This window comes from Pelmatolapia mariae, linkage group LG16_19 (genome assembly GCF_036321145.2).
Source record: "Pelmatolapia mariae isolate MD_Pm_ZW linkage group LG16_19, Pm_UMD_F_2, whole genome shotgun sequence".
NCBI classification, from domain to species: Eukaryota; Metazoa; Chordata; class Actinopteri; order Cichliformes; family Cichlidae; genus Pelmatolapia; species Pelmatolapia mariae.
The window spans coordinates 60,596,254-60,618,840 of NC_086241.1; the positions used below are offsets into that span (position 1 = coordinate 60,596,254).

Sequence of the window (22,587 nt, forward strand, 5' to 3'; positions counted from 1 at the left end):
GGACGTAGCGTTCTCAGTGGGAAAAACATTTCTTCAGTCGCTTGGATGAAAACAACTGAAAACGTTACATCCAGATGAACAGAATTAACCTTTTTGGGATTTCCTTACCTGGATGATTGAGCCTCCGTCAAGATAATTTTGTTTTTGTTTCTACTTAATACCACTAAACACCTGAGTCATTCATGCACAAAAAGGTACCTAACTCAAGGGATGAAAGAAATAATTTTAGATAGTAATAAATGTATAAAGATACAATCAGACTTTTCAAAAGCATAGAATTTCCCCAGTGTGGAAAATCTATCTTATCTCTTTATATGATTTCTCATTGAAACTGTGTGTTGGAGATCTTGCCAAAATTGACAGAACAAAGAACAAACTACTGTCAGATTTTAGTCTGCTTTTCAATACCATTTGGAACACATACTATTGGAAACAGATTCATTTTTAAGCATCAACAACCCAACAATCCCAAACACGCTGCCACACTTTTTAGAATAATTTTTGCTTCGTATTTATAGCGCTCTTGCTGCAATGAGGGATGAGAAAGATAATTTTACCCCCATATTAACTTCTCTTCACTGGCTCAGTGTTAAATCCTGAATTTAATTTGAAATCCTTTTCTTCACATATAAGGTTATGAAAAATTAAGCCCCGTCATATCTTAAAGGGGTCCTAGTTCCATATTGTCCCCAGAGCACTTTGCTAGGCTTTCCCTCCCTAAGGCTGGCTCTGCTCTATGTTTGCATGTTTCAATAAATTTCTCCACCTATTTCCCATTTTCTTAGGAAAATATAAAGAAGGGGGTGCCTCAAGAGTTTTGCAGAATACCTGCTTGAAACTGAACATGAGGATGCAGCATTTTGTTTCTGTGTTTGCTGAAGTGATTTAGCATCTGTTTTTTATTATTTTTATTTCACCTTCAGTTTTATGTAACAAACATTATCCTATGAATTACCTCTCTTGGTAAAAGTGTGATTTAAAAAAAACCAAAACAATAATAATGCATATTCATAGTGTTCTAGGAAACTTTCTTATTGTCATTGTCAACCTGAAAAATATTTGTACACAAACAAAACACACAAAAACAAAAATACCTTGTCAGTGTGAGACTCTGCAGTTTGAATACTTTTGTTACAGGATGTTTCCGTTTGAGTTCTCTACAGCTATTATAAAAATGACCAAAATAACTATACTTTAGATTGCATAGTTCTCTCTTTTAATCGAATCTTCAAATACAGTTGATTATTAAGTTATTGTATATTTTTTGGAATGCATTATCTTTGCTCTGTTATTCTAAAATCATAAATATTTACATTTAATTTCTGAAAGATATGGAAAATTTCAACCTATAAAGATCCAGGTTTCCCAAAGGAGCTATAATTATCTTGCACGTGTTTATAGCTCCATATTTCCGTTGCTGCCTCACAGATGTTATTTTCTGTTTATCTGACAGGAGCGACCGCAAACATGTTTTTAAAGGAAGCAAATGAGGAAAGTAGAACACATTCTTCATCTCACCGGGGCACTGACAAGAAAAACAAGATGTAGTGAACGGTTTAGACAAAAGCTATTGTGTAACTGCCTTCACTCAAACACCCTCAGTGGGGTTTTTTTTCATTGCTTAAGCATCCATTAAAAAATAGTTGCCATTTGACAGCAGCACAATTAACTTTACATTTCTTATCTGCTCCAACTAAAAAGATTCAAATAGAAATATCTGTTCCAGATCAGAGTTAAGAGCTGTTGTAGGTGTTGTAATTTTATTGCTTTGGTTAGCACAGAAATGGAAGTTTTTTCATCTGTTTGCTCATTGATGTGCAGAGCAGGGGGGTCGGTGCAAAGCTGCAGGTGCACACTGTGAGCCGGAGGTTGTGGTAAAGTGGAAGGTTGCACCTCCGTCGTTTCTCAGCACAGAGAGCGAGCTGCAGGCTGCTCTGTGACCACATCCTCTCCTCTGCTGTTGCACTTTACTCCTCTGCAGGGTTTCATGCCCTGGTTTGGCTTTTTTGCTTTGACCTTCTTTAGTACACAGATGACTGTTGTTACATGTACACTCGCATTCTTATAGTTTCCTACTGACAGGTTTTTACATAAAGAGAATGTAAAATGTAATACAACTGACTTATATGTGCAAAGTGAAAACAGAAACAATGAAAAACAGCCTACTTTAAAAAGGTCATTATGTATTTAAAATAGCAATGTTTCTCAGAAAATGTACATCACCTTTCAGTTTCTATGTTTATGACCAAAAATGAACCAACTTCTGAAGCTTTTCTGAGTTGAGATGCTTCAGTGTTATGTAGGAAGAAAGGAAACTGACTTCTCAGAAAACAGTCATGATCGGCAAACAGGAAAGAATGCATTTTATCTCCGGAAAAAATCTTGTTCAGTGTGAGGTGAGATGTGGGAGCAGAGAGGGGAAAAAGGCACAGTCAAAAGGAAAGAAATGACCGAAAAGATTCTCTCATAAATGTTTATTGATATGAAAATGAAGCATTAAGTGGAAATTGTTCAGCAAGAATACAGCCAGTGTTTCATAAAAACAATAAAACTAAAATAAAATTAGCCACTATATGAAGATTTAACTTTTGCATAGACCTGCGTACACCTTTTCCTCTCAGCTTAGCAGTTTTATTTGAATGCAAATGGGCTGCAGCACACAAAGTTGTGGCAATAAAATCAGCATCTTTTATAATTTTTATTTACAAAAAACAAAAATGATCCAAGTCCCAAGTCTTTGGTCAGTCCACAGCTCAGCTCTTATTTTTTACGTTTTCCTGGTGAACTCTGTAACACACGTAAAGGACAATCTGTGTTACTGCCAAGAAAACAGTTATATTTGTTTTAATTTTTGTTTTAATTTTTTTTAGGACAATGTAATGTAATTGGAGTTCATGTTCAACAAACCTGCAGCCTCCACACCAAAAATCCAACAAAGGCTCCATAGAGGCAACTCTTGAAGATAAAAACGGCGTAGGAGAGTTTGGCTTTATTTGTGATCTTCAAATATTTCTCTGTAAAAGAATAAATAAATAAATATCACAGGGGAAATGTTCAGTGTACTTTGTGGAGGCAGTTTTCAGTACAGATTTTGTTTAGACTTTTAGCAGAAAATTCGAATTTTAACAGTTTCTTACATACACTGATTTTAATTTTGTGCCTGTGATGATGATTTGAACTGTAATAAAACCACAAAATATGTATTTACCTCTTCCCGTGCCTCTATATTCGTTATCTAATGGAAGAATAAACTAAATTAGAAAAGAATACATTTATTTCCCATGTCATCAATTATGGATCATTCTGTGGTCCTAAACTTACCTTCAATACCTAATGTTGTATTATGATGTGTGGTGGTGTTCTTCCCATCATAGAAACTGACAATGCAGGTAAAGTTTTTTCCCTTCGTGTACCAATCTTTAGCAGAAACTCTCAACCTGCTTGTGATTCTATAGGATACAGGGGGGGTTTCAATCCGCTCTGCAGCTTCATCTGTCGCCACATTATCAGTGACATTTTTCTCGTTCATTTGCCAATACACTTTGACATGGTCAGGGTAGAAACCAGAGGCCACACAGACGAGGGTCTTCTTCCTTTTTTTGTCCTTGCTGTTTCTGCACTCATGTTCTGAAGGTCCCAGTATTTTTACTTCTTGTGGTGGAGTGACATCACGCTCTGACCATGCAAGGACAAAGAAGAATCACATTAACACACATGACTAAAACTGCCTTTAGATCTACAACAAATGTAAGACACCCAAGCCTCATGCACATGCCAGGCAAACATAAACATTAACACACAAAAACATCCAGGAGAACTTTTTTTTCACACATATTAACACAAAGGATTTCTTTGTTACAAAATTATTGCGGTGATCTTACCCAGAACTGTTAGCTTGGTTCCCTCTCCAAAATAAGGAGGATAAGTGCCAGAGCACAATGCCAAGTCACAGCCACAAAAACTCACAAGACTTAGAACACTTGGATTCACCTCAAGCTTATTTTTTCTGCAGCATTTGTTAGTTCATACACAAAACGATTACTCTGCTATGTGCAATTTAAATCACTTTTTGATAAAACAAACTGCACTTTTCTGCCAGCTGTTCCATAACACAAATATTCTTTTTTCAAATATCACAGATTTTCTGACACATTCTGAGACATTTACTCATTAAAATGCAATTTAAAGGTTTACAGCAGCAGATGACGACATCTTTACATCTCTAAAAACAAGTATTTATGCACTATTTTGTCACTTTCTTACCCAGTACTGTGAGTTTGGTGCCACTGCCAAAGTAAGCAGGGTCGTAGTTGTTCACACTGATAAACTGCTGTAGAAAAAACTGCTCTAGAAAGCTGCTGTCTGTCTTTGTTCTCTTTTTTAGTGTTAAACAACCTTTACACCCAAACATATAGAAAAGACCTGAAGAAAATCATCTGCTTGTAGCATTATTAAGCAGATTTTGACCATGTAAGAGAATTAGTTTTTGAAATGCACAAATCTAAAATAACAGACATTAAAACCAACTAATTTACAGAATGATCACAATGAATATTTCATCAGAAATTATTACTTTAATGTTAATGCATCTTTGCACTCTTACCTAAAACAGTGAGTTTAGTTCCAGCTCCAAAATAAGCTTCTGACTGGGAACTCACAGTATTTCACAGAGCTGATAAGAACTCAGTGTGAGAACAATATTCTGGGCGCAGAGCCAAACGTTTTATAGGCAGAGTACTTTTACTGGAGAACACAGATAACACTTTTTTCTACTGGCACAAGAAAACTTCTACAAGAAAACTTATTGTTTTAAACTTCTTGTTCAATACCATCACAAAATATATATATGAACCACATACTAAATGTTGTCAATGGTACCAACATATAAACACCATGAGATAAAGCCCAGCTGATTTTTGTTGGAGGTTTTCTTACCTAAAACAGTGAGTTTAGTTTCAGCTCCAAAGTAAGCCTCGTTGTAGGAGCACAGAGACTTTGTACTGTGACAAAAACCCTTTCTAGTGCCTCTCTTTAGCTGTGCCACATGGAAATTATTCCAACTGTCACTTTTTTACATGTAAAGACTTTGACTTTAGCTACCTGAGTTTTGGGTGTGAATTTAAAGTTTTAGAGGCAGCTAAACAAAATCAGTCCTCAACATTATTTAGTGAAGTTTAAAATGTTTTCTTACCTAAAACAGTTAATTTTGTTCCTCCACCAAAGTGAGCCTCTGAAGCACCAGAGTCACAGTGCACCTGATCAGTGCTCAAAACAGCTCAACACATGCTGCTTCTGCTTTGCTCCTCAATTCTTTGCTTACTTTTAATGAGCTAAATGTTACTTTTCTTTAAATTAAAAATCCCACATATGCTGCACTGCTCTTTTTGTCCCAAGTTTTTACAAGTTTAATATAATGCAAAATGTTTGTGTTGGTTTTTTCAGGTAAGACTTATGCTTTAATGGTTAATGGTTTTAATTTGAAACATTTATGCGAATAAATCTGGATTCATCACTTACCAAGAACAGTTAGTTTTGTTCCCTGGCCGAAATAAGCTTCATACTGACACAGCATTTAAACCTCAGAGCATAAAAAGCCCTGAGCTGAGACTACAGAGAACTCAAACATATAAGCTTGTTCAAAAAAGACTTCACTCCAGGGATAACTAAAATAACATGTTTGGATTCATGTCACCAAGACCTTACTGCAGACATACATATACTCATATATAGTTTTTGTTTCTTACCTAAAACGGTTAATTTTGTTCCTCCACCAAAGTAAGCCTCTGCACCAGCACCAGAGTCACAGTGAAGTTAATTAGTGCTCAAAACAGCCCAACATGCTGTTTCTACTTTGCATCTTCATTTCATTTCATCTTCTTCATAAAAACTAATGAAGTTTCCTTTTACTTTTCTTTAAAGTAAAAATCTACATATGCTACACTGGTGGGGGTGTTTTCCCCTTTTTTGTTTTTGTTGTTTTTACAGATTTAAATGCCAAACACCTTACTGTAACACTTTTTTCAGCTTTAACTGCTTTTACTTTGACAGGTTTATGAGAATAAAATTTGATTTTTCACTTACCAAGAACAGTTAGTTTTGTTCCCTGGCCGAAATAAGCTTCGTTCTGACACAGCATTTAAACCTCAGAGCAAAAAGCCCTGAGCTGAGACTACAGAGAATTCAAATGCAGTTTGTTTAATAATGACGCCAGTTGGGAAGTTTTAACATCTATTTAGATTAATGTCGCCAAGACCTTACTGCAGACATACATATACTCCTGTATAGTTTTTGTTTCTTACCTAAAACAGTTAATTTTGTTCCTCCACCAAAGTAAGCCTCTGAAGCACCACCAGAGTCACAGTGAAGTTAATTAGTGCTCAAAACAGCCCAACATGCTGTTTCTACTTTGCATCTTCATTTTTTGGTCTCTTCATAAAAAATAATGAAGTTTCCTTTTACTTTTCTTTAAATTAAAAACTCTAACTGTGCTTGACTGGTGGAGTTTTTTGTTGTTGTTGTTTTTACAACTTTAAATGCCAAACACCTTACTGAAACACTTTTGTCAGCTTTAACTAGTTTAACTATGTTTATGAAAAGACATTTAGATTTTTCACTTACCAAGAACAGTCAGTTTTGTTCCCTGGCCGAAATAAGCTTCATAATTGGCACAGTGTTTAAGCTTCTGAACAAAAAGCACTGAGCTCAGACTATAACGAGTCCAAGTACAGTAAGTTTGTTACCAAGCTGCTCATGTAAGAAAGTTTTTTATATTAGTTATTCCTCTGGCCCAAATCTTATTACAAACTTTATGTATAATTTTTCTTTCTTACCTAAAACAGTTAATTTTGTCCCTCCACCGAAGAAAGCTTCATAACCACCAGTGGCACAGTGAACTTAATCTGTGCTCAAAACATGTCACGATGCTTCTTTCACTTTGCTTCTTTAAGCATTTAAGCTGCTATTAAGAAAATAAATTTGAAGCAACAGCTGCCCTTTAACATGTTGTACTTATTTCTGTGTTGAATTCATGTGACAGAAAAGTGTTACTTACCAGTAACAGTCAGTTTTGTTCCCTGACCGAAATAAGCTTCTCTATCAACACAGCGCTCAGGCTTAATGTCAAAAAGCACTCTAAACATCTGAGCTCCTTACATTTCTTTTTGCCGCTGTCCCCTTGAACATCTTCATGCATTTATTTGATTATTTTCATGCTTCACTTACCTAATACAGTCAGTTTGGTTCCTTTTCCAAAGTAAGCTTCGCTGTTTGTCACAGTGCAAAATACTCAGCATGAAACTCTTTCTCTACCACACTTCTCTTCAGGAATAATCTTTGCTCATACTTCTGCCAACACTACTACTAATCCTCTAAACAAATCGATTTTCATCCAACACAGTAGAAAAAGTGAAATATTTACCTGAAACTGTCAGTTTGGTTCCTTGGCCAAAGTAAGCAGGATTGCCAGTGTTCACAGTGCAAAATACTCAGCATGAAACCCTTTTTGTTCCAGAATAACCTTTGACAAACATCTTTGATAATACTTCTGACAACACTAAGGCTCTAATCAAAATTGCATTTATCAAAACAGAAATAAAGTGAAATATTTACCTAAAACTGTCAGTTTGGTTCCTTTGCCAAAGTAAGCTTCGTTAGCATTGTCACAGTGCAAAACTACTCAGCATGAAACTCTTTTCACGCTAGAATTATCTCTGAGGGTTGTGTTTACTTATAATCCTGTCAATACTAAGCCTCTGATGAAAGGTACATTTTTCGGAACAGAGTAGTGAAGTGAAATATTTACCTAATACAGTCAGTTTGGTTCCTTTTCCAAAGTAAGCTTCGCTGCCCTGACACAGTGCAAAAACACTCAGCGAGAAACTAGAATTATCTCGGAGGATTGTCTTTACTAATAATCCTGTCAGTACTAAACTTCTGAATAAAGGTACATTCATCAGAACACAGAAATAAAGTGAAATATTTACCTAATACAGTCAGTTTGGTTCCTTTTCCAAAGTAAGCTTCGCTGGTCTGTCACAGTGCAAAAACACTCAGCAAGAAACCAGAATTATCTCGGAGGATTGTCTTTACTAATAATCCTGTCAGTACTAAACTTCTGAATAAAGGTACATTCATCAGAACACAGAAATAAAGTGAAATATTTACCTAAAACTGTCAGTTTGGTTCCTTTGCCAAAGTAAGCAGGTTGGTTGTTGGTCACAGTGCAAAATACTCAGCATGAAACTCTTTTTCTATTATACAATAGTCTTTACTAATACTCCTGTCAATGCTAAGGCTCTAAACAAAGCTACAGTTCACAAAACACACCAGTAAAGTGAAATATTTACCTAAAACTGTCAGTTTGGTTCCTTTGCCAAAGTAAGCAGGATCAGTAGTGGTCACAGTGCAAAATACTCAGCGTGAAACTCTTTAGATCTGACTAATCTTTGAACATCCTATTTACTATAAGTTTTCTCTATACTAAGGCTCTAATTAAAGTGACATATAAGAAAACACAGTACTGAAGTGAAATATTTACCTAAAACTGTCAGTTTGGTTCCTTGGCCAAAGTAAGCAGGATCAGTGTAGGTCACAGTGCAAAATAGTCAGCATGAAACTCTTTTTGTATCCGAATCTTCTCTAAGGATAGTCTTCATGGATACCTCTGTTTATACTATGGTTATAGCTAAAGTCATATTTAACAAAAACTGTAGTAAAATGAAATATTTACCTAAAACTGTCAGCTTGGTTCCTTTGCCAAAGTAAGCAGGGTAGTTGTTGGTCACAGTGCAAAATACTCAGCATGAAACTCTTTTTGTATCAGAATAATCTTTGGCAATAGTCTTTACTAATACTCCTGTCAATGCTAAGGCTCAAAACAACATTACAATTCACAAAACGCCACAGTAAATTGGAATATTTACCTAAAACTGTCAGTTTGGTTCCTTGGCCAAAGTAAGCAGGTTGAGTGTTGGTCACAGTGCAAAATACTCAGCATGAAACTCTTTTTACACCAGAATAACCTTTAGGTTAGTATTAATGAACATTTATGTTAACACTAAGTCTATAGTGAAAGTCATATTTGTCAAAAAATTGAAGTAAATTTTTACCTAAAACTGTCAGTTTGGTTCCTTGGCCAAAGTAAGCAGGATCATTGTAGTTCACAGTGTTCTCTGTTCAGCTTAATATTTCTGCTGTTTTTAACAACAAATTTTTCCTTCACTCTCATGCTGACATTTACACCCTTTTAATTATAATCGACTGAACCGAAGCTTTGAGATATCCAACTTACCTAAAACAGTGAGTTTTGTTCCTTTTCCAAAGTAAGCTTCATTTCCAGAGTCACGCTGATGTCGTCCTCTGCAAAAAGCTTTCAAAACTTTCCAGAAACATCCAGTTTACATGTATTCTAATAATTCAGATGGTCTTTAAAGACTTAGAATATCGAGGGTGAGCTTCACATTGTCCAAATTTGTTTAGTGTGGCAAGATGACGGGACAGACATCCTAATGCTGCTCCTATGAACAACAAGTTAGAAAAAAAATGTTTTTCCATTAAAATTTCTGCATATAAACAACTTTTCACTACCAAAGTGTTCCTCCATCCCAGACACCTTCAGATTAGTGATTTTTCCGCTCTACCAGCGTTTTAAGTTGCATGTAGCAGTCGTCACAATGCATTTTAATGGGAGGAGGTTTTTGTACGACGGCTCTATGGGATTGTATCACCGTGGCCCCCTGTCCCCACGGTGAAAAAGCATCACACAAAAACCTTGCGTCTTTTTCGTTCTCTCGTCTCTCCTTCCCCCACCCCGCTTCTCCCTATCTCAGCCTCCATCTCTGTCTGCCTGTGAGCGCAGCTGTGCAGGTCGGGCTGACTGACGGCTGAACGCGCTCCAACCTGACTGCTGCTATTTCTGTGACAGCTAAGAAAAGAAGCAGGAAGGGAGGGCAGAACAAAACAAAGAGACTTTTTTATTTGTGTTTGTAGTTGCTCAGAGGAAGTGACATCTCTGGTGGTCACAGCTCTTTATCCAATCAGTTATCAGTAAGCAAAATTCACTGAGAGATACAGCAAGACATTATTTACATTTCTCAGTCCTCAATCTCCAGATGTTTAACTTTCAAATGAATACAGAGCACAGCTGCTCTTTATAATACAAACCAAGGTCAAAACTCTACATTTAGTATTTTCTCAGTGGTTCAGATGACCTGGTGTATTGTTATTGGTAGGTTGTCATTTTCTGTGTGATCCACAGATAGTTATTAGTCTGCAGCTCAGACTCTTTAAAGCCTAAACCATAAAATAATTACCAGAAAATTCTGTACAATTTAAACGAAGCATTTATTGAACCACTTGGCAAATTTGTTTGAATTTGTTAAAATTTTAATTTCCACATATGACTTTTAATTTGTATTTGCTACATCTTGTTTTTTGTTGTTGTTTTTTAATGCTTAAAAATGTATTGTGGAATTTATTTAGGTTCTTTTTTGGATTAAAATATCCACACTAAAGTCTCAGAAACTCACAAAAACTGAACATATCAAATATAAATCACTAAACTTTAAGGGCTTAAAGAAGCATTATGCCAACTAAACAAAAGAGCCAAATAAATCCCAACAGACAAGCATTATAGCTTTTTAAAGTTTCCTTAAAGAATAAGTAAATTGCTTCTTTAAAAAGTATTATTGACTTTTGTTTTTAAGCTCATTCTTCTGGTGTATATGGCTGCAATTTTAAACATATCCCCAGTCTCATTATTTGAATTTTTTTTCAGGATCTAAAAGTCAACAATAGTTGTAAAGCACTACAGAGAGGCTAGTGTTCTCCTCTTGCTGCTGAACATTAAAGATAATGGACCAAATATTTTCTTCTTAGCTAAAAAAAACTTCCTTTGATCCATTATGTGCGTGAGGACAACTCCATATAAATCCTACTGGTGCTCTGTGTACGCTGGGTGTGTAGGTAGTCTACATTAGACAAAACAATACCATAACAACAGCTTGTACTTCTGCCCCCAAGTGGCAACAAAAATGTATCAAATACAGCTTGGATCTTTTGGATCCTGTTGGTTGTGGGTTGGGAACTCCTTGGAGCTGGATTATATTGATCAAGTCATTCCTGGGCAGTTTTTATGGTGTGATGGGAGAGACCACTGCTGTCCTGGAGAGCCAGGTGGGTGTCTCAAATGGTGTTTAGCTATATGGTACATGCCAACTATACAAAAGAGCCAAATAAATCCCAACAGACAAAGTTTGCCTCCACTGTAAAAAGAGAAGGCCAAGTTTTTCACCTCACCTGCTAGTCATTATAATGTTTATAATAAAGTATATATATTTCTATAACTCATTAATGTGTTTGAATCCTTTTTCTTTTCTACTTCTTCTTTGCTTTGCCATTAAATACATTTTATTATGTAGGAATTCCTACATAATAAAATCATCTGTACTACAGGACCAATATGATACACAAGATTTACTCGTCATGATAATCTACCATTCAGCTCGACAGTACCTGTATCATTTAAATGTAATCATCTAAGTGTAATGCATGATTAACCCTGTAGAGGTCAGTGTAAAGTTGATATAGTTTTATTATGGCAGGCTGTACACAGAGCCAAAATATTTAATAAGGTGCTGGCTTGGGCACAGAGTGACTCAGATGATGCTGAAAAGGGTAATATTGTATAAGCCTCACAATGCTAATGCACCTGTTCTCTTATCTGAATAGATCAGCTTTATGAGGTTTGCAGAAACAAAGTGTGGAGAGGTCGTTTTTGTACTCTTTGAGAAGTATCTGAATTCATGAATGTTTTTCTTTTCTAGATATATTTCAAAGTTTCAAGTGTTTTAATGCAAGTTGTATATCTTTTTTGACTTCTAAAACAACATTTTGGTCAGAGTCTGACACTTTAATCCACTCTCAGATCTTCCTTCTTTTCTCTTCGGGTTGTTGTTTAGCTGCAGAGGCTTTCTGAACCATCGTGCTCTTCTAGAGACACAGTAATAAACAGCTGAGTCTCCAGCTTCAACTGAGTGTATCTGCAGAGAGGACCTCAGGAGGGAAGGCCGGGACATACTGTACTTGGATTTGTTGAAAGGAGCTTCAGTGTCCCACACTTTTTCACCAAGAGAATAGGTTATTAGCTCTATTTTCCCACTCTTGCTTTGTCTGTACCAAAACATGTAGGAATTATCCTCATCTTGACTACAGGACAAAGTTGCAGACTGATCTCCAATGTGACTGTTTATAAATGGATCCTGTTTGATTTTTAAACAGAAGGAGAAATCTGGAAAACAAGATGAAAGGCAACAAGTGAGCATAAAAAAATCTTGAGCACAGAAAAATATTTATCTCTGAATTTAAAGCACTTACTGGAGAAGATTAGTACTGCAACCAAAAAAGTGTACATCATGGTCATTATTATACACTTAGGGAAAAAAAGTAAGAACCATCAACGTCCATTTACAGTTAGAACCATTTAGTCGTCTGTCGGGCTGAAGAGCTGCATGTCTTCTACAATCAACGCTTCTAAAATGAGTTCAGATCATCCTCCTTCTCTTATTTTACCACAAAGCCTTCACTCACTTTCACATTTCATAGGTTCTTACAGCTTTCTCTGCAGTTCAGCAGTCTCCTAGTGGACACTGAACAGCAACTGCAGAGCAGAGTTCTTGTTATGGTAGGGCACATGGTTAATAGTGCTTCAAAACAATTAGAATTGTTTTTCTTTTTTATTACCTAACTAAACATGATCGATTCTGAAATGTAATCAGTGCTTCTCAAATTTTTGATGTACATTTCAAATTTTATTTTTCCAACTTTAAAGAAGAAACTGGACACAGTCTTTGACGATTTGTGTAGTAATTTATGCAGCATGTGGCGTTTTCACTCAGATCCATAAGGTCCAGTTATGAAGACTAAGGTGAAGTCACAGAGATCCACAATCAAGAAGCAGCCAAAGACCTGACAGAGCATCTCAGGGGAGGAAAAGCAGCATTTGGAGATGTCCATGAAAAAGATTTTCAAAAAATGATTTAAAAATGATTAAAATGTTACAGTTGTGTTATTATCCCTCCAAGACATCTACAGGAAGCGGTGCCTGAGGAAAGCGGGGAGGATCATCAAGGACTCCAGTCACCCCAGCCATAAACTGTTCAGACTACTTCCATCAGGAAGGAGGTTCTGCAGCATCCGGTCCCGTACCAGCAGACTGAGAGACAGCTTTTTCCATCAGGCCATCAGACTGCTGAACACTTCATAGACACCTCACCCTCACTACTGGAACTTCAACATTATGCACTCCATACTGTACATTAATGCCACTGTTTTGCACATACCAACCTCTGTATATTTTATATATCTTATTTTATTGTTTACTTTATTTCATTTGTAAAACATGTATATACATACTATATACACACTCAAACACACACACGTAGAAAAACATATTTAGTATACACATTCAGTAATGTATATACCTTTACATATTGTACATATATTTATTACTTTTTAGATTAGCCATTTTTATATTTTGCTTGTTTTACATTATTGTATTTTGCACAACTCTGTTGCTTGTGAAGCTCGCACACAAGAATTTCACTCACATGTACTGTACCAGTGTACCTGCACATGTGATGTGACAATAAAAGTGATTTGATTTGATTTGATTTGATTTGATGTAGCAGAACTGTAATTCCTAAACAGTTATTGCAATGCTTTTTCAAAAATGTCTTGATTAAATGTGAAAGTCTTCGAAAGGCAATTATTTTAAAAAAAAAAGTATTTTCTAGAAAATTATGAGCTATATTGAATGTGCTTACTGTTTCTACTGTGTTAGATGACAGCAAGTGAGCATAAAAAAGTGTGAGACAAATACATTTTTAATTCTTTTGACAAAAAAACTCAGGCTGTGTTTTCTGTCCAAAGTTTACTCCAGGTTTACTTTGAGCTAAACTTTGAAAGCAGCATTTAGTGACTATATCGATTCTATTTTTAAACTCACGTTAGTGTTACACTTTCCTGCTATTCAGCAAAAATCATAGTTACAGAAGTATAGAATAATATAATATTGTACTAGTAATTAACGAAAAGCTTGACTTCAGCAAGGATAGGCTTGATATCAGTACAGTAAATTATGTAGATTTAAATAACATGTATCAGTAATTACCTGGAAACAAACATGCTGGACAAGAACATAAGTCAAATAAAATAAGTAAAGCTGATATTCGTAAAAGATGAATCAGTGTACCTGGAATACCTGCCAACCAGTGATGAGAAAACTTTATAACTTAATACTGCCAATAGCTGTAAGCTGTGATGGACCATGAGCTGCAATGTCACTGAGGTTTGTGTATTTCCTTTGTAGTCAAATTTTTTATATTCATATTTAATTTTTTTATTTATTATTTTGGGTTGATTTTTGTTTTTTTCTTGGGTTTATTTCAGTTTTTTCAAGCAATTTATTTATTTGTGTAATTGACTGAAACTTTTTTTTTAATAACAGGGATCTCGGGAGTAGACACTTCGTTGAGGTGGTGGACTCACAGTCAATTAAATCACATCTAAAGTCTAATAAATAAATAAAAGGCTGGTTGTGATATTTGACTAAACTGTCAAAAAAAAAATTCTTGTTTTTCAAAATGCAATTTTTTGTAGATAGCTTTGTAAGTTGAGAATATTGTTTTAGTTATTTCTATTTTCCCGTTTTTCATTAGCCAGAATTTCATTTTCATACATATTTTTAGTTAATTTAGTTCATTTTTATTCATTATAACTGATGGTGCTGACGGGTTAAAGAGAGCTGGTGAAATGGGGTTGAGTGTGAAAACGAGCTGTTAAAAAAAACTAGCCAGAATAAAAGGAAGAAAACAGAGCAACGTAAGACAACACATGTATAAAAACGCATCAAATTATTTGTTTGTCTGTTTTGTTGACACCAACATTTTGACCCAGCGCTTGCCTCTCTGATGGACACACCCAGCGGTCACCTGTACGTGGCTGCAGGAGGCGTGGCTGCATGAATGTCCTGTAGCTGCAGGGTTTGACCTAATTAGACTCAGAGCCCACGTTTTTTCCATTTCTTTTAAATTAAGCCTCAAACTAAATTCTGCATTGATTTATGCCTCTCAGTTGCCTAATTTTTAATTCCTTACCTAGTACAAGTATATCCAGTATCATAAACAGTCCTAATATTCTGTACTGCATTTCTAAAGCCGAGAGTTTAGTAATTTCTCCAGAGGGGTTGCGTGGAGGATCCTTCCCAGTCCCCTTTCCTGCAGCTTTTCTCCCACACCAACATCCACCTGCGGACTGGGAGTTTTCTAAAAGCCTCCTTATTTCCGGAAAGCTGATGCTGCTTTATTTTCTTACCAAGGTAAGCCCCCATTTACTTTGGTAACATGTAGTAGTCGTTGTTCATCAAGTGTTTAATGCTAAGGTAACATTTAGCCCTGCTAATTTCAGCTTGCTAATGCTTTTGGTTTTTGTGTACAGCCAGTAATTAAATGTCATCCTAAAGAAAGTCGGGAAAAGCCGAAGAATCTGAAATTCTTCAGTGGCACAAAAACTTTGAATCAAACTCGGTATTTCCTTCTTCCTGTCATCTTACATTCCTCTCTCCTACTTGAGATTTCCTCTTCACTTACAATTTTACTTACAATACTATATTTACATAACATTTTAAAAATGTAAATATATATTGATCAATATTTCATGATAATTTCAGTTATTTCTGAAAAAGATTCACTTATTTTAGAAATAACCTTTGACCCCAACGACCTCATTACTTAGAGCCTCATTGAGGGCGCCTTTCAAAAACCCAAGGTCACCTTACAAAAGAGCAAAATGAATAAAAGAAGCAATAGTCATAAAAACATAAAATAAGTTAAAATTGCAAAACAGAACTTGACAACAGATAAAATCAGCACTAAAGCGAATAAGCCAGTTTGAACAGATGTGTTTTGAGCTGTGACTTAAATGCGGGAAGAGAGTCTATATTTCTTATGGGTGGAGGAAGAGAGTTCCAGAGCCGAGGAGCAGAGCGACTGAAGGCTCTGTTCCCCATAGTGGTAAGACGTGCGGACGGAACAGTAAGATGAATAGCAGATGAGGATCTGAGAGGGCGGGAGACAGTGGTGATATGAAGGTCGCACAAATAGCAAGGAGCAGATTTATGGATACACTTGTATGTGAGAAGTAAGATTTTAAAGTAGGTACAAACTGCTTTTGGATGGGCTTCACTTTTGTTGCTAATTAAGACTTTTATTGCTCGAGTTGAGAGTGGGCATCTTACAAAGATCACACCTGAGTGATGCACAAAAATGTTCTGTTCTGTGAACTGAGCAGTTTGTGACCGTACCTTAGGAGGAGTTGGTCTAACAATAACCAGAAGAACCTAAATAAAACAAACACGGAATGACTTCAACGAAGAACATGCATGTTTTGGAACAGCCAAGTCATATAGTGCTGAATGTGCCTTGAAATGCTCTGGGATGACCTGAAGAGGGCTGTTGAATCAAGACAACCCAGAATGATTGATTAGTGAAGTAAATTTGTTTGCAGTCATAATCAAAAACCTATTCCTCACTACCAAGTAAATCTCATAAGCAGTTAGAGGAATGCACTGGACCTTTTTGCTGTTATTAGAGGATGCACTAAATTCAGTGGTTCCTTTTCTTTTTTTTTCTTTTTTCCCCTTTCTGGCCCGCATGTTTGAATGGGGAAGAAAGTACAGTATTAGTCATCAATGCAGAAAGTATTTCACTTATCCAGGACTGCAAATCTATAATGTGGCACAGATTACTCTAAGAATATGACTTCATTTGCACATCTATAACACCCCACTTGCAGAAAAATGCTGAGGGTTTTTAGTGAGGGAGCATCATTAAACCACATCACTGTGTGCTGGCAGCGCAGAAATAAACAGCCGAGTGCGACACGTCTGTGTTTTTTATTGTCAGAGTTCCTTCTACTGTGCTGCTCCTCGTGAGGGTAAATTGTTTTTCAAATTGACCGTCATAATTTTGGGACTCTTGATAATATCCAAAGCCAATGAGAGTCATGGATGCATTCTCCTTTATTTGCTGATACCAGAGCATTAATATACGGGTGCTATCATCATGCTTGCAGTTTATCTGGACCTCAAGATTCTTATTCACTATCTGTGGAGGAGACTGCTGAAATATAATTGCACTCGCCTGACCTGCAAAGAAAAAGAATAGTTTACAATGAGTCAGTACAGAATTGGCGTTTAATTGATTATTCTGGGAGTTCAAATTGAAATTTAAGATCTTACACGAAAACCAGATGATGACAAGAAGACTAGGTGAAGACATTTTCAAACAGTGATGGGAGAAGGTGATTGCTCATTTTAAAAGAGGCTCAGGGTAAAGGGGGAGGAGAATGTTTGTTGTGCTTAGTTCATCACTCCTGTTATACGGGCCTCATGCCATGTGCTGTGCTTCCATCTATTGGTGTAACAGAAATCCAAGCATCTTCTAAAATAGCATGCATTGAGTTCCTTTATCCATTTTTCAGAGATAGGCATAAGTTACATTTTTGAGGAGTTGTTAGTGATGAGTGCCACACTATGGTCTTCTGCACTGTGTGGTGGTGTCTGCCTCATGAACAAATTGCTTGGGCATGGGTGTTCAGTATGAAATTTGTGTGTGTGTATTGCTATGATTTCCAGATTGGAAAACTTATTTCCAACCACCTAGCAGTGCACAGGAGAGGTAAGAAAGAGAGTACAGTCAGGGTGGAGCAGGTGGAGACGAGTGTCAGCGGTGATTTGTGACAGAGTGAGAGCAGAAACATTTAATGGTTTTGATAGACTGCCCTCTCTAAGTTATGCTACCTAAGTTATACTGCAGTGCACTTTGTATGTAGTCTAAATTAAAGTGCTTTCTGTTCATTTTTATAGCAAACGTATTTCATGTAAGCAAGCTATGGAGCAATCCAGTCATCCTGGTTTGTGCTGCAACTCTAAAGAAAACCAGCAAAAAGCTATGTGCACATGTACAACACGAAAAAATGCTGAGGGTTTTTAGTGAGGGAGCAGCATTAAACCACATCACTGTGTGCTGGCAGCGCAGAAATAAACAGCCGAGTGCGACACGTCTGTGTTTTTTATCGTCAGAGTTCCTTCTACTGTGCTGCTCCTCGTGAGGGTAAATTGTTCTTTAAATTGACCCTCATAACTTTGGGACTGTTGATGATATCCAAAGCCTATGAGGGTCATGGATGCATTCTCCTTTAATTGCTGATACCAGAACATTATTACAAGGGAGCTATCATCATGCTTGCAGTTTATCTGGACCTCTTGATTCTTATCCACTATCTGTGCAGGAGACTGCTGAAATATAACAGCGCTCGCCTGACCTGCAAAGAGAACAATAAACAGTTTACAATGAGTCAGTACAGTATTTGCATTTAATTGATTATTCTGGGAGTTCAAATTGAAATTTAAGATCTTACACGAAAACCAGATGATGACAAGAAGACTAGGTGAAGACATTTTCAAACACTGATGGGAGAAGGTGATTGCTCATTTTAATAGAGGCTCATGGTAAAGGGGGAGGAGAATGTTTGTTGTGCTTAGTTCATCACTCCTGTTATACGGGCCTCATGCCATGTGCTGTGCTTCCATCTATTGGTGTAACAGAAATCCAGGCATCTTCTAAAATAGCATGCATCAAGTTCCCTTATCCATTTTTCAGAGATAGGCATAACTTAGATTTTTGAGGAGTTGTCAGTGATGAGTGCCACACTATGGTCTTCTGCACTGTGTGGTGGTGTCTGCCCAATGAACAGATTGCCTGGGCATGGGTGTTCAGTATGAAAGTTGTGTGTATTGCTATGATTTCCAGATTGGAAAAAAAAAATTCCAACCATCCAGTAGTGCACAGGAGAGGTGAAGAAGAGAGTGTAGTCAGGGTGGAGTGGATGGAGACTAGCATCAGGAGCGATTTGTGACAGATTGAGAGCAGCAGCTTTTATTGGATGGGATAGACTGCCCTCTCTAAGTTATGCTACCTAAGTTATACTGCAGTGCACTTTGTATTTAGTCTAAATTGAAGTACTTTCTGTTCATTTTTATAACAAACATATTTCATGGTAGCGAGCTATGGAGGAATATAGTCCTCCTGTTTCTCGCTGCAACTCTAAGGAAAACCAGCAAAAAGCTATGTGTGCATGTACAACACCTCACTTACAGAAAATGCTGAGGGTTTTTAGTGAGGGAGCAGCATTAAACCACATCACTGTGTGCTGGCAGCGCAGAAATAAACAGCCGAGTGCGATGTGTCTGTGTTTTTTATCGTCAGAGTTCCTTCTACTGTGCTGCTCCTTGAGAGGGTAAATTGTTTTTCAAATTCACCCTCATAATTTGGTGACTGTTCATATCCAGAGCCAATGAGGGTCATGGATGTATTCTCATTTAATTGCTGATACCAGAGCATTAATAGAAGGGAGCTATCATTATGCTTGCAGTTTATCTGGATCTCTCGATTCTTATCCACCATCTGTGGAGGAGACTGCTGAAATATAACTGCGCTCGCCTGACCTGCAAAGAGAACAAAAAACAGTTTACAATGAGTCAGTACACCATTTAAATTTGTACATTTTGTATTTAATTTAGTTGAAATTTAAGATCTTACATGAAAAAAATGAGGAGGAGAATAGTTGAAGACATAGTTAAGCACTGATGGGAGAATGGTTGATTGCTCATAAAAAGGCTCAGTGTAAAGAGGGAGGAGGGTTTGTTTAGTGAGTATCTGCTGCTTAGTTCACCACTACACTCCCATTGTAAAGTGCTTATGCCATGTGCTGTGCTTCCATCTATTGGCAGGATTTATTTAAAACACCTTGCATCATCACAAGCGGGTTAGTCTGAGGAAAATATCCATGTGTATGAACATTATTTTGGGGAAAAAATTCAAATAGTGTTTTTAATATTTTAGAAAACATTTTCTTACCTTTTATTTACTTAACAGCAATTTTTACTATCAAGTTTGTTATCTTCTCTACAGTGTGGTTTCCCCCCACCCCCTCGCGTCGATTACTTATGCTTGAGTCAGATGTTTTTGTCATGCTTCTGAGGTCTGCCACAGTACCGTGTAGCCTTGCAGCGCAGAGATAAAAAGCCTCATCTTTCTCCTGAATACTGGTTATTGTCAGAGACCACTGCTTGTCATTTTTCTCTGCCTGAAAAACAGATTTGAATCCCTCTTCGAACTTCCAGCTACAGTAGCCACAATTAGCTGGAAACTTTGTCCTCTAGGCTGTTTATACCAGTACAGATATTGATAGTCTGTGTCATTCTGGTAGCAGTGCATCTTTGCCGAGCCATTGGAAGGGTTAGAGATATAATGGGGCCACTGAGTGATCAGAACAGATTCAGAAACACCTGAAACACAGTAAGCAGAAATATATCTTTTATCATCTATATGGTAATAATATTTACATTTCTTGAATGGACTTAATGTTTTTGTCTTTGTGTTGATAAACTTTACCTGCTGTAGAGATAATCAAGAAAGTCAGGGTGGTGATGCAAGGAGTCATTTTGTCTTTAGAAGAGGAAATTAAATGGGTGGAAATTCAGCAGAGCCAACACTGTAGGTAGATATCTGTGGAGGAAATGACATCAGAATCTGAGCAAAGACAGAAAGATTGTGTGAAGGCAGACTTTAGAACTGTCACGCCTCCTTTATCAATCATGCAGGTGTGGTTTTGATGCTGTTTGCCACCAGTTTTTGTAAAGCAGGCAGAGGAGTTGAAACACTGTGCCGACTCGCAGCACAGAAGTATTGTGCTGTGTCTGCCGGATTAACATTGGAGATTTCAAGCTGAGCTTTGGCCGTTGCATGGCCTGTTATGTTAAATTTGCTCTTAAAGGTCTTTTCAAGAGTTGGGGCACCATATTCAAGCCGTCCAATCAGGTCCATTGTCCGCTGGCCTCCTGCTGCTGACTTGTGCTGGTACCAGTACATGTAGGTATAGTCACTCGCTCCATGGTAGCATTCGATCTGGGCTTGTCGTTGTTCTGGATTTATCAGAAGATTTAAAGGTGTTTGCTGAATCACAAGCGATGACAGCGCACAGTCTAGAGGACAAAAAACAAAACCAAACTGAAGGTTCACAGGAAGGATTAATATTGTTATGAGAAAGTACATGCATCTTTTTTTTCTACCTACCTGTGAGCAAAGACAAAACCAAAATTCCAAACATTTCGATTCTTTACTGGAGAAAATCCTTAAATAGCAATGATCTATGTAACTAACTTGGAGATAGATATACAGAGATGTCAGTGCAAACACTCTGACATTACATGTTCCTTCATTGTATATGTGTGTTAAGAAGAGGGAGGAGCTATCTTAGCATTTTCATGTGTTGTCACTGCTCTCTGCTGTTCAGTCATTTTACTTAGACATAAAGTGTTGTGTGACACACGGATAGCAGCAAGAGTAAAAGGGAAGGTTTACAACATGGTTTGTAGTGAGTAGCACTAATGCAAAGACAGGAGGATGAGCTGGAGGTGACAGAGTTGAAAATGTTAAGGTTTTCATTGGCAGTGACCAGAATGTACAAAATTAGATACGAGTACATCAGAGGGATAGCTCAGGTTGAGTGATTGGGGGAATTTTAATGTTGATGTTTAATATTGGAGCTATCATGCAGCAAGAACATCACCAAGAATATTTATGGATGTAGTGAAGGAGGCAGAGGGTTGCATGACAGAAGAGGATGCTAGAGAAGACTACATTTTATCAAGGCTAACTGAAAAGGTTGCCTGAATAGTCAGAGAGGGTCCATTGAAGAGCTAGAAGCTCTTTCTGTTTGATAGGAGTAGGACATTACTCTAAAATTATAATTGGATTGCAAATAAAATCATCCTCATTCTGTTTCATTTTTATTGGCTGTCTGACTCTTAGCCTGATCTCTGGTTTTCAAAAGCAACAAATGTAAAAGTTATACTTATTCTTCAAATTGACCATCATATGCTAGGGCCGTGGCCACTGTTTTTAGAAGGCAGCTTATAAAATAGACTGGAAATACCCTTCTGAATATCACCAGGGGTGGACCATAAAGTGCTGCGTGGACAGTAGCAAAAACCTGACGACATGGGACCTGAAAAGAGGTGGAGGGGAGCTCCCCCAGACCGGGTAGATCTGAGGGTTACACTGTGCCAATATGTTATTGCCAGTGTGTATTATGCTTTTTTGTTTGTTTGTTTGTTTGTTTGTTTTTTGTTTGTCTGTTGTTTTTGTTTTTTTGTTTTTTTATGTAGATGATTGTCATAATTATAAAACTTTCAATAAAAATAAAGTAAAAAAAAAAATAAGAGTTCAAAAAGAGTGCAGTTCACAAGTTTTGGTTTTCTGAAATAAAACAAGTTCAAAAGCCAAAGAAAAACAAAAACAAAAAAAAAACAACAAAAAAACAAAAAAAACAAATTGACCCTCATAATTTGGGGACTGTTCACATCCATAGCAGTTATAAACACATTCTCCCGTCTTTGCTGATACCAGAGCATCATTACAGGGGAGGCATCATTATGCTTGCAGTTGCACTATCTTGGGGAGGACATTT

At 37.0% G+C, this 22,587-nt stretch overlaps 1 pseudogene; it reads right to left on the reverse strand.

Moving 5' to 3' along the window:
- Positions 1-2,489: 2,489 nt before the first annotated feature.
- LOC134644061 (M1-specific T cell receptor beta chain-like) lies at positions 2,490-20,559 on the reverse strand (annotated as a pseudogene).
- Between the last annotated feature and the right edge of the window lie 2,028 nt (positions 20,560-22,587).